Below are 12,941 nucleotides of genomic sequence, written 5' to 3'. Positions count from 1 at the left end.
GCTACCATACACCCACAGTTGGATGATCCAGGATAGCTACAAAGGCCATCTATATCCTGCCCATTACTGTGATATAATAACTAGGCCCCTAGATGTCACTGAGTCCAGACTTTTCCCAGGACTCCCCAAAGCACCGCCCCCTGCTGATTTAGAGAGAGCAGTCGAACTCTCCTCTTTATATCCTTAGCACATGAAGTGAGATATGCCAATCTTCAAATCCATCCAGACCAGAACGTAGGTATTTTAAAGTATAAACATATATTTATTTAACAGGTCAACATTCAGGACAAACAATAACTGAACAACAACAACAACAACCATAATGGTTCTAAAAAACTAATACCACATCTCTGCTTCCAATAGCTATCCTCCCTCTCTTCTCATTCACAACCTGCCTCTGATTCTACTTACTGACTAACTGAAATAACTTACTCTGGCCCCTAATTCCTCACACAGTCTTCCCATCCTATATCTGTTCCTTTCTTCCCTACCGTCTCTCCAACTGTACTTGTCCTCCTTCTAACTGACTTTATCCAACTGCCACTATCTCCCTCCTATATTCCATTCTGGTCTCAGCTTTCCATCATTCTTTCCACTCGCTCGTCTGCTACAGTCACACATCCCTGAGCAGCAAGTCTCAGGAATGACCAGTCACCATAAAGGTGCCTCCAGGAACCCACCAAATGGGACCCCTACCTTTCACAGGTATTTAAGCCTATACTTAGCCCTCTTCCCCACTTCTGCAGAAGATAAATTATCACAGGACCCTCTGCAGATCACTGAGAAAAACTATTATTGCCTACTTGGATAAATGGACTCCATTGGCTTAATACAGTTCCAACCAGGAATGAACTATGTCTGGGTGAGGCAAAATGGTGCCACCATGACACCTATAAGAGCTAAACACAACTCCCTGTTTACCTTCTAAGTTCTGCCTTGCTCTGTTTAGCAACCTAGGATCCCCAACACACACACACACACACCCCAAACCCTATGGGGCAACATGTTGGGCCTCATCACCTGGACCCCAGGCTATCAGAACCAGATTCTCTCCAGATCTGCCCAAGCCTGCAGGATCAATGCTTTTCAGCAGGGCCAAATTGTTGCCCCCAAGATGCAGCACCAAGAGTAGACAGGACACGGGTGTGGAAAAGATGTTTCTATCTCATGCCACAAATGCCCAACCACTGAATGGTGGCATATTGGCTTTGGCTGAGCTGTGATCTGAAGGCTGCTCTCATTGCCCCATGGCCAGCTCAAAAGACTATATTATGGTGGCACACCAAACACTTTCAAACAATCTGGTCCCAACAAGCAAACTGCATCAAGGAAAGCTAATTAACCAACAGAATGCACAAATAGTTCCCAAGATAGTACAAGAGAGGACAGACATACAATCAGAAGGCCCACAAATGCCAATGGCCAGTGGCTTTAATTCCCCACTTATCCAAACCAGACACAGACCCTTTGGATGTGGCATAGGGAAGTACAAAACTCCTACCTGGTTCCACCCTGGGGCATCTGTGGGGGGGGGGAAGTGCTCCATCCCTCCCCCCAGAATCCTCCCTGGCCGGCTCCGCTCCACGGCAGGTCCGCAGAGCCACCGGCCGGGGCCAGCCGCAGCTGGAGTTCTGGCCGCAGCTGGGCTGCTGTGGCCGCAAATGGCGGCCATCGTAGCGGCTGCCATTTGCATTCTTCCAAGCTGCCGTGATAGGCTACATAAGTATTTACGTAGCCTATCACGGTAAAGGTAGCCATGCAAATGGTGTAGCAGCCGCCGTTTGCGCCCCTGCTCTTTGCCATGATAGGCTGCATAAATACTTATGTAGCCTATCACGGCAGCCTGGAAGGACGCAAATGGCGGTTGCTATGATGGCCGCCATTTGCGGCTGCAGAAGCCGGCTGAGACACCAGCTGCCACCGCTGGAGCTGCCGCTACCTCCTCATCCGCCCCAGGTAAGCTTCATCCTGGGAGGATTCTGTGGGGTGGCGGGGGGTGGGAGGCCGTTCCGCCACAGGTTTTGTGGCGTGAAACCCACAGTTTCGGGGGGGAATTCTCCGCCATCCCTAATGTGGCACCTATATGAAACAAATGAGTACAAAACTTGAAATCTTGGAGGCCCAAGCCCAGCAATGCTTTCTTTGACAGAGCTCCAAATTGATACCTGGTGAGTGGGTGGCCAGGTTGATGAGAAAGAAGGGTGCCAGGCTTCATCCCTCAAGGATGGATATAATCCTGCAATGCCACCACTGAACATAAGTCCCATATTGGGGAAATAGACAGAGATATTATCAGACATCTTATGTCTCTGATCCGCCCTAGAGTATCTAAGATTACAACAGGCCCTGGTATCCTCCAGGAGCAATTCCCAAGTTCTTAACAATAATGCTACACTACACCCATTTTTACAGATGCCCGTTACCTCAAGCTTATGTTTAAGATTTATCATGTATTTGTCACAAAAATTTGGGGCCTGTTGTCCAATATTAACTCTTCCAATGCAATATCTGTGGTCTGTTTCTATTTTCTTTTCTTTTTTGCAGTTGTTCAGCCCTCTCAAACTGAGGCAGAACATATTTTGTATAGGGCTGATAAGCTCCTTCTGGGGGAAAAAGGGGGGTGCTGTAATTATCCAGTTCCCCTTTCCTCATCTGCGTGAGGATGAGTGTGGGGGTGGACTCTAAAACCTCCTGTGCTCCTTGAGGAATTAAAACAGCTGAGGAATTTCTAAAAATGGATCCAGCTTGATCACAGGTTAGAAACCCAACGTGTTCAAGTAATGATATAACAAATCCCATTTGAAATTGTCTCTGCTTTAATTATTCTAAAGAGCAAAATGGATTACATTACCGTAAGCTATTTCATCTTATACAAATGACCTCTGGCAATGGCACAGGTATTCAAAACCCCAGAGGTGACCTCAGGATTTCTTGCAGCTACTGTCAAAGTTTACATGACCGGGGTGGGGGGTTGCTGCCAGCTCACTAATGCATCTTGAACATTAATTAATAGCTTTGTTATGGAAACTCAAGGCACCAAAGGGCGGAGGGAAGCCAAGAGTGCAGTTTGCTAAGCTCTGGCATTTTCTAATTTCAGCATGAAATAACGAGCAAGAAATGTCAGGTGAGCAGGAGATTCCATGGGATGGATGAACCAGTCTGTTTCTGGTCCCCAGTATTGGGGGACTGTGGTCTCAAATGCCAGAGGACAACAGTTTCCTCCTGCAACCAGGAGGGTGACACCGACACGCCAGCTGATTTCTGCCTCATATTGGCCAGGCCTTGAGAAACCACTACAGCTTCAAATCCTGAGATTGCCTATCCCTGGGATACTTCCTGCCTGCATGCTACACAGGGCTGGTCCAAGACATTTTGCTGCCTGCAGCCTGAGGTAGAGCAGCAAATGGCAACCCTACTCCCCCAGTCAAGCTGCATAGTAGCCAAGGCCCATCAAGTTATTTCGGCATCTGAGAGACAGAAAATTCCAGAAGTGCCTTTCCCCATCCTTAGTGATAAAAATACAAAAACAATTGAGTAAATGACAACTTGTTACCCTTTCATGCCGCTCAAAATTAACTACCTAAGGTAGCCGCCTCATTTTGCCTAATGGTAGGGCTGGCCTGACTCTACTACAGCTCATATATATGTACCCAAACATACTGCTGTCTGGGCTCTCCTAAGGAAAGGGCTGTAGATAAGGATATGGCAAGCTGTAAAATATGAGCTCATTGAGGTTCTCTAATTTCTTCCTTGAAGCCCATCCCACTCATGTCTTTGAGTTTTTCCCCTTTCTCTCACACAAAAATCAATGCATATTTAGGTGCAGATTTTCCCAAAGGTTTGAATGTTTGTGCACATTTTCCAAAAGTACACACTTTTCTCCCATTGATGAAAGCATGTTAGTATGCATTTTTCAAAAGTACACACTCGTTCATGCACACTTAACAAGCATATGCATTATTGGAACCCTTTTCTTTCCTCCACAAATTGCATTGCAAATGTGTGTTCAAGTTAGGGGTGGACGAAAGTCCCTTACCTGTCGTCGAAAGACGTTCGCGGTGGGGGGGAGGCGCTTTGCTGCTCCCCCCGCGAAGTTCAGGCTGAAATTCAGGCCGGGGGGGAGGCTTCCCACCTCGCCCCAGCCGAAATTCAGGCCGGGGGGGAGGCTTCCCGCCTCGCCCGGCCGCGAACGCGAAAGTTAAAAAAAAAAAAAAAAGCCCCCTGATAGGCTACGTGATGATTCACGTAGCCTATCACGGGTGACTTAAAAAAAAAAAAAAAGCACGTATGCTAATGGCGGCCCCCATAGGGAGCCACCATTCTCGTTCCTTATTTAGTCGCTGTAGTCTGCGTAAAGATTTACTTAGACTACGGCGAAAATAAGGGCAACGCAAATAGCCTATCAGGGGGCGTTTTTTTTTTCTTTTATTGCAATGGCGGCGGCGGCGGCAGCCGGTCGAAAGACTGGCTGCCGCTCCCGCCCCGCTCGAACACCTGCCGAACCGCCGGCCGGACCCGCCGCCGGGAGGGACATTCGCCAAAGGTAAGTCCTGTCCCGGGGGGGGCGCGGGGGGCAGGGGGGTTCGGAGGATTTCTCCCCGAAACTTGTTCAGGGGGCCGAACACGTTGGCGCTCGGCCCCCCGAAGTTTCGGGGAGAAATTCTCCGCCATCCCTAGCAAGTTCGTGTTCAAGTTTAGGACGTGCAAACTGGGTAAATTCCAGTCTGAAATGAATTGAAACAAATCTCATACATTCCTAGCTGCAGTGAATTGATATACAGTATCATATTCTTGGTACACAGGAGGTCCCGGGTTCACTTCCTGGTATCTCTAGGTAGGACTGTCTGAAACCATGACTGGAGAGTCCTTGCCAATTAGTTAGGGATGTCAGAGAATTCCGCCACGGATCTCGGTGAAATCCGTGGCGGAACTAAGCCCCCCTGCCACCCCACCCTGCGAAATGTGCCCGGAATGGAGCACCTACCTGCTGCCATCCATGCTGACTTGCGAATGGCAGCCGCGTCTGTGGCCGCCATTCACTTTTTATTATTTATTTATTTATTTATTTATTTCTATACCGCCCAATAGCCGAAGCTCTCTGGGCGGTTCACAAAAACTAAAACCAAACAACACACAATAAAACAATTTAAAATATATAGAACATTAAAACCACAATATAACAATACAACCACAATAAAACCTAGCAGCAGTACAGGAGTTTAAAATACAGATTTAAAACAGCAAAGATAAAAATTTAGAAAGCTAAAATGCCTGGGAAAATAAAAAGGTCTTCACCTGGCGCCGAAAGGAGTACAATGTAGGCGCCAGGCGAACCTCACTAGGGAGCTCATTCCAGAGCCGGGGTGCCACAACAGAAAAAGCCCTCCTCCTAGTAGCCACCCGCCTCACTTCCTTTGGCAGGGGCTCACGGAGAAAGGCTGCTGCTGATGATCTTAAGGTCCGGGCAGGCACATATGGGAGGAGGCGATCCTTCAGGTAACCTGGCCCCAAGCCGTTAAGGGCTTTGAATGTTAACACCAGCACTTTGAATCGGGCCCGGAAATGGACCGGCAGCCAGTGCAGCTGGAAAAGTACTGGCGTAATATGAGCTCGCAGGCCAGTCCCTGTTAACAATCTTGCTGCCCTATTTTGGACCAGCTGAAGTTTCCGGACCGTTTTCAAAGGCAGCCCCACGTATAACGCATTGCAGTAATCCAGACGAGAAGTTATCAGAGCATGGATAACTGTAGCTAGGCTATCTCTGTCCAGATAAGGGCGTAGTTGGTATACCAGCCTAAGCTGATAAAAAGTGCTCCGTGCCACTGAGTTCACCTGTGCCTCAAGTGACAGTTCTGGATCCAAGAGCACCCCCAAACTACGAACCTGATCCTTTAGGGGGAGTGCAACCCCCTCCAGAACAGGTTGATTATCACCTAGCCGGGCAGACGAAGCACCCACTAACAGTACCTCCATCTTGTCTGGATTGAGTTTCAGTTTATTGGCCCTCATCCAGTCCATTACCGTGCCCAGGCACTGATTCAGAACAGCCACTGCCTCACCTGGTTTTGATGAGAAAGAGAGGTAGAGCTGGGTGTCATCCGCATATTGATGGCACCTCAGCCCACACCTCCGGATAACCTCCCCCAGCGGTTTCATGTAGATGTTAAACAGCATGGGGGATAGAATAGAGCCCTGTGGAACCCCATGGCACAATTGCCATGGCACAGAGCAATAATCCCCCAGCACCACCTTCTGGAATCGGCCATCCAAGTAGGAGCGGAACCACTGTAGTGCAGTGCCTCCAACTCCCAACCCAGACAACCTATCCAGAAGGATACCATGGTCGATGGTATCGAAAGCCGCTGAGAGGTCCAGGAGAATCAACAGGGTCGCACTCCCCCTGTCCCTCTCCCGGCAGAGGTCATCCCACAGGGCGACCAAGGCAGTTTCCGTTCCAAAACCAGGCCTGAAGCCCGATTGAAATGGATCTAGATAATCCGTTTCATTCAAGAGTGCCTGGAGCTGTCCTACAACCACCCGCTCAAGCACCTTGCCCAGGAAGGGGATGTTGGCCACTGGCCTATAATTGTTAACATCCTCTGGGTCCAGGTTAGGCTTTTTCAGGAGTGGTCTAATTACTGCCTCTTTTAAAGCGGCAGGCACCACTCCCTCTCTCAAGGAGGAATTTACAACCTCCTGGACCCAGCTGGACAACCCCTCCTTGTTTGATTTAATAAGCCATGAAGGGCAAGGGTCAAGCACACAAGTGGTCGATCGGACTTGGCCAAGCACCTTGTCCGCATCCTCAGGCCTCAGTAACTGAAACTCATCCAATAAAACTGGACCAGATAGTGCTCTGAACGCCTCTACCAATGGAACTGCATTAATCGTGGTGTCCAATTCATGACGAATCTGAGCGACTTTATCCTCAAAGTGCCGCGAAAACCCGTCACAGCGTGCTACCGAGGGTTCCACCGTCTCTCTCTCTGGCCCAGAATGTAACAGGCCGCGAACCACTTGGAAAAGCTCTGCCGGGCGACACTGAGAAGATGCAATGCTGGTGGAAAAGAACTGCCTCTTTGCCACCCTCACCGCCACAGAGTAGGCTCGATAGTGGGCTCTTACCTGTGTTCGGTCAGACTCAGCACAAGTTTTCCTCCACCTGCGTTCTAGCCGTCTCCCCTCTTGCTTCATTGCCCTCAGCTCAGGTGTATACCAAGGAGCTGGCCGGGCTCTGCTCAGAGGGAGAGGGCGCTTGGGTGCGATCGTGTCAACCGCCCGAGTCATCTCTGCATTCCACAGAGCGACCTGGGCTTCAACAGGAGCACCAGCCATACCAGCAGAAAAATCCCCCAGAGCCCTCTGGAATCCAACGGAATCCATTAATCTCCGGGGGCGGACCATTTTAATAGGTCCCCCACCCTTGCAGAGGGGAAAGGCCGCCAGAAGTCTAAACCTCAGCAGGAAGTGATCTGACCATGACAAAGGGACAGATGTTAATTCCTCTACTTTCAGATCACCATCCTCCTGCCCAGTCGAGAAAACCAGATCAAGCGTGTGTCCTTTTATATGCGTTGGGCCAATGACATGTTGGGACAGCCCCATGGTTGTCATGGCGGCCATGAAGTCCTGAGCCGCCCCGGATACAGCGGCCTCGGCATGGAAGTTGAGATCCCCCAGGACCATCATCCTGGGGGTCCTCAACACCAAGTCCGAGACCACCTCCGTCAGCTCAGGCAGGGAGTCTGATGGGCAGCGGGGTGGGCGGTACACCAACAGAATCCCTAATCTGTCCCGGGTACCCAACACAAGGTACAGACACTCAAGATCTGCACTCGAATGAGCAGGAAGCCTGGAGAGGGAGATTGAATTCCTATAGACCACGGCAACCGCCCCTCCCCGACCCTCAAGTTGGTGCTGCACTGAGTACCCAGGAGGGCACAGCTGGGAGAGAGTGACCCCTCCCAGTTCCCCCACCCAGGTCTCAGTAATACATGCCAGGTCAGCCCCCTCATCCACAATCAAATCATGGATGAGGGAGGTCTTATTTTGGGCCGACCTGGCATTCAGCAGCAGCACCACCAGACCCGAGGGCAGACTGGTAAGGCTGCCAGGAACCATCAGGTTGGGGGAAGAACCAGAAGAGGGGACAGCTGTAAGGTGTCTAGCCCCTCTTCTCCTCAGCTGGCCTGTTAATCCCCCAACGCCATACCTCCCCCTGCCCGTGACCACAGTTATGGTGGCACCTCCCCCACCCCCTGAGTTGTCCAATAGTCCTCCCAGGCACATATTAAAATATTAAGATATAAAATATACAACAGTTTAAAAGCATATAAAAGAGATAAAAGAGAACAGCACCTAAGAAGGAGCAGATAGTCCACGTTTGCCCCTTCCCCTGGTCTTTAAAGCTGCTGCCCTCTACTGCTGCTGCTATTTGCTGCTGGTGTTGTGGCTGCTGGTGTCTCTGGAGAGGCAGGTGGGTAGATCTTGCGACTCCAAGTGCGACGCTAAGTGCGCACTTAGCATCGCACTTGGTGCGACGCCGAGGCACTGCCTCTGGCAGCCCCGCCTTAGTACCTGTTGGTGGGGGCAGAAGCAGGCTCAGGATCCACCTGGTGCAGCTGCTGGCTGGTCCTCCTTCCCCAGGCTCCTTCCCGAGCAGCCTCTGGCAGCCCCGCCTTAAGTACCTGTGGGCGGGGGCAGAAGCAGGCTCAGGCTCAGGATCCACCTGGTGCAGCTGCTGGCTGGTCCTCCTTCCCCAGGCTCCTTCCCTGTAGCCGTGATAGGCTACATAAATACTTACATAGCCTATCACGGCTAATGCAGGGATGCCATTAGCTTCCCTGCGGAAGCCGTGATAGGCTACGTAAATACTATTTACGTAGCCTATCATGGCAAAACTAAGGGAACGCAAATGGCAGTGGCTATGGTGGCCGCCATTTGTGTTTCCTTTTTTTTTTTTTTTGCCGTTTTAGCCTATGTAAATATTTACATAGGCTATTACGGGGTGGGGGGGGAAGGAACACAAATGGCATAGTGGCCGCCATTTGCGTTCCTTTTTTTTTGCCGTAATAGCCCACGTAAATATTTACATAGGCTAAAACGGCCAAAAAAAGGGAACACAAATGGCGGCTGCCGTAGCTGCCACCTTTTGCGTTCACTGTTTTTTGTGGGGGGGGTTTGCTGTGTTAGGGTATGTAAATATTTACGTAGCCTATCACGGCAAAATACAGGGACACAAATGGCAGCAACTATGCAGCCACCATTTGCATCCCTGCAGGCTGCCCAGTGGCCGGATGTCCAGCTGCGGGCAGCCCCAGCTGGTGGCTCCGTGGAACCTCCGCAGAGTGGAGCTGGCCGGAGAGAATTTCGGGGGGAGGGATGGAGCGCCTCCCCCCCACCGCGAATGTCACCCTTCGAAAGGTAAGTGACTTTCGTACATCCCTACAATTAGTGTGGAGGATATTAAGCTAGATGGAGTTCCTATGTTCCTAAGAAAGTGCGGGTAATTGCTATGGGAGGTAAGTTCTTCCAGCAGATATATTTAGAAGAGGTAAAGCTAATATGGATCTCATCCCCATTTGAAACTGTGTGTTCTCTTTTCGCCCCATATTTCATTTATATAATTCATTTATAGCCAATCTTTGGAAATACAATCTTTCAAAGGTAGCTTACAACAGAAGTAGTAATGCCAACAATGAAACAGGAAGGTTGTAATGCAGAGCAGCAAAAAAATGTTTTAAAACCATACGTCAGAACATAGAGACAATAGGACAATTTGTACACTGTCATTCAATGGCATGTAGCACTCCTTAAGCCTAACATGCTGAAGTTACATTTCCATGTTTGCTTCTCCACCCATCCCACGCCTGGCTCTTCTGGAAAAAAGACAACAAAAACAAAACAAAACACAATTTTCATCTCCTTTGAAAGAACTCCAATCTGTATGCCTAGCTCTCTCCAGCTGCAGGCTGTTTTGAATGTAGACAAATTGCCAGAGCTGATTTTGTCTAGAAAAAACTGATTAGTGAAACCCCTGTGGATTCTTTAACTGTACCGTTGGCAGCCTAAGAGATTAGTGAAGCAATTGCCATCATCAAATTATTTACCGTTAAAATATTGGATTAGGGATGTTGTTATCCACTGCTGAGATTACAACATGATTCTGTAAAGATGAGAAAGGAGGAAAATAAAGTTACCCTCAATCATTGGTGATTAGGATTTGACTTTTGAGCTACTTTTCCCTCTCATTTTTTTTTAAAAAAGAGTGTCAAGTTCCTAAAGATTTACTTGTGTTCTTTACAAAATCTCCTCCAAGACAGGAGAACCCAGAGATGGGCGAAATCCCCCTGAGAAATTCCACTAATCTTATTAAAATGAAATTAGCAAAATGTAGCAAAATTTCTACAGCTGTTTAAACTGAGCAGGATATTCCAAACTAGCCTCCATGATCACTTTGGGCAACAAATCCAATGGCACTTCACACACCCTACGTGCCCTGGGAAATGTCAGTAGTCTTTGCAAAATCCTCTTCACTTGTACTTAAATGGCTACGTATGTCTTGCCTACTCAGGATCCAGCAATTTTGCCATCAATTTCTAAAATTACGAGTAATCACATTTAGGGATGTATGTATGAGAATTTCATTTCAGTTGGCAAATCACTTGAAAATGCCCCCTTCACAATCCCGAATGATGTTTGGCCTATAACTCCTATCAGGCCTAGCCAGCATAGCCAATGATGAGGGACCATGGGAGCTGTAGGCCAAAACATCTGGAGGGCCAGAAGTTCCCCACCTTTCCCCCCCATGTCCTGCTTGTGGGTTTCCCAAAGGCAGCTGGTTGGCCACTGAGTGAAAAGAATACTGGACTAGATGGACCCTTGGTCTGATCCAGCATGGCTTTTAGGTTCTTACATTCTTGTTTGCTTTCTTAAAGGGTGGGGTGGGGGTTGTGGGGAGGGGTGTGTGTGTGTGTGTGTGTGTACTTCTGCAAATCTTGGGTGTTCTCCACACGTGCTTATACCTCTCTCTTCTGTGAGGGCAGTGCCATTTTGACTACATAAGGATCCACACTCTGAGAATGAGTTGCAATTAGGGATGTATGAAAGTCACTTACCTTTCCGCGGATTATGTTCATGGTGCGGGCGTTCCATCCCTCCCCACGGAATCCTCAATGGGGGGGGAGGTGATCCGGTCCTCCCCCCCGGAATGCTTGATGGCCGGCTGTGCTCCGTGGCAGCTCCGCAGAGCAGCCAGCCAGGCCCAGGCCTGGGTAAAAAAAACCACACGCATACGCAAATGGCGGTGGCTACAGCCGCCGCCATTTGCGTTCCTTATTTTTGGCCGTCTTAGTCTATGTAAATATTTACGTAGACTATGACGGCGAAAATAAAGGTGAACGCAAATAGCGTAGTGGGCACTATTTGCATCCCTTTTTGATTCGCCGTTTTAGCCTACGTAAATATTTACGTAGACTAAGACGGCCAAAAATAAGGAACGCAAATGGTGGCGGCCGTAGCCGCTGCCATTTGCGTATGCGTTTTTTTTTAATTTATCCGGGATGTGATTGGCTACGTAAGTCTTTACGTAGCCTATCACATCTTTGTAAAAAAAAAAAAAACAAGACTGCAAATGGCGGCGGTGGCAGCCAGTCGGAAGACCAGCCGCCACAGCCGAAGCTGCCGCCAGAGCTACCGCCGCCCGGAACATCCGCCCCAGGTAAGTCTTGTCCCGGGGGGTATCCGTGGAGGGGGTGGGGGGGTGGCAGGCCATTCCGCCACAGATTTCGGGGGGCCGAATGCACTGGCATTCGGCCTCACCGAGATCCGTGGCAGAATTCTCTGACATCCCTAGTTGCAATTACTATATAGAAGACTTCTCACACCTTAGTACACTCTAGATGTTTTGGACTACAACTCCCAGCATTCCTGAGCATTGGGCATGCTGTCTGGGACTGATGGGAGTTGAAGTCCAAAAGATCTGGAAGACACAAGGTTGGGGAAGGCCGGTATATAGTATGTTCCATGTCTTAGCCCTGGCACACACACACAAACTGAATCTACAACTTAGCCTTCATACAAATTTGGCCCCAATCACACAATCTAATTCCATTTTTCTCCTCAAACCTTTTACACTTGGGTTCCCTTTTAAACTTACTCTACCATCTGAGACATCCAACCCATCAGCTGCCATCTCTTCAGCAGACAAGCATGCAGGACAGGATCCTCTCACACAGCAGCATCCATGCAGTCAACCGCTGTGTGCATAAGGGGCTGTAAACTGAAGCACTCACACAGGCATTACAGCAGGGATGGGGAGTGTGTTGCCCTCCAGATGTTGTTCAACAACAACACCATTGCCTTGTTGGCTAAGTCCAATGGGAGTTGCGGTCCAACAACATCTGGAGTTGCAATACAACAACATCTGGACTTGCAGTCCAACACATCCCCCACTCTTGCATTAGAAGAACATAGCTGAGCATTTTAGGGAAGAACTGCATCTTATCTCAGCAAATCCATGTTCCCCCAAATTTGTCTGCCCAAATAACATTGGTGCTCTCTCATGTGTGTATACGGAAGGCCTCGCAGATCAGAATGAGTAGAAGACCTGGTTACTCAACATTCCCTGCACCTACTATTCTCTCCTTCAAATGCCTTCATGGATTTTTTTAATTTATTTCCCTCTCCCTAGCTAGGAATAAATCCATTTGTAGGAAGTGAGCATCCAGGATCTGAAAGGGAGAATCAGCTATCATGGAAGAGGTTTAGCACACCTACCCTCCCACCTTTTTATCTGCAAATTCCCTCACTCTATATTAGCCTTCAGAAGAAAATGTGAGTTTGGGAATCCTGTGTTTTATGCATTATGTGAAGTTCCATCCACCTCTGAATGGCATGTAAACACACCAGTCCGAGAAAGATGCAGGAGCTGGCAGATGCAT

General features: G+C 49.0%; 1 protein-coding gene across 1 annotated transcript in view; it reads right to left on the bottom strand.

Annotated features, from left to right (window-relative positions):
• LOC146338464 (protocadherin-9-like) overlaps positions 1-12,941 on the bottom strand; it is a 612,567-nt gene that overhangs the window by 584,549 nt on the left and 15,077 nt on the right. The window lies entirely within an intron of this gene.

This window comes from Heloderma suspectum, chromosome 9 (genome assembly GCF_057233095.1).
Source record: "Heloderma suspectum isolate Gila_16-S chromosome 9, 16-S_ref, whole genome shotgun sequence".
NCBI lineage: Eukaryota > Metazoa > Chordata > Lepidosauria > Squamata > Helodermatidae > Heloderma > Heloderma suspectum.
Note: the sequence above shows the minus strand (reverse complement) of the source record. Positions and strands in the feature narration are given on the sequence as shown.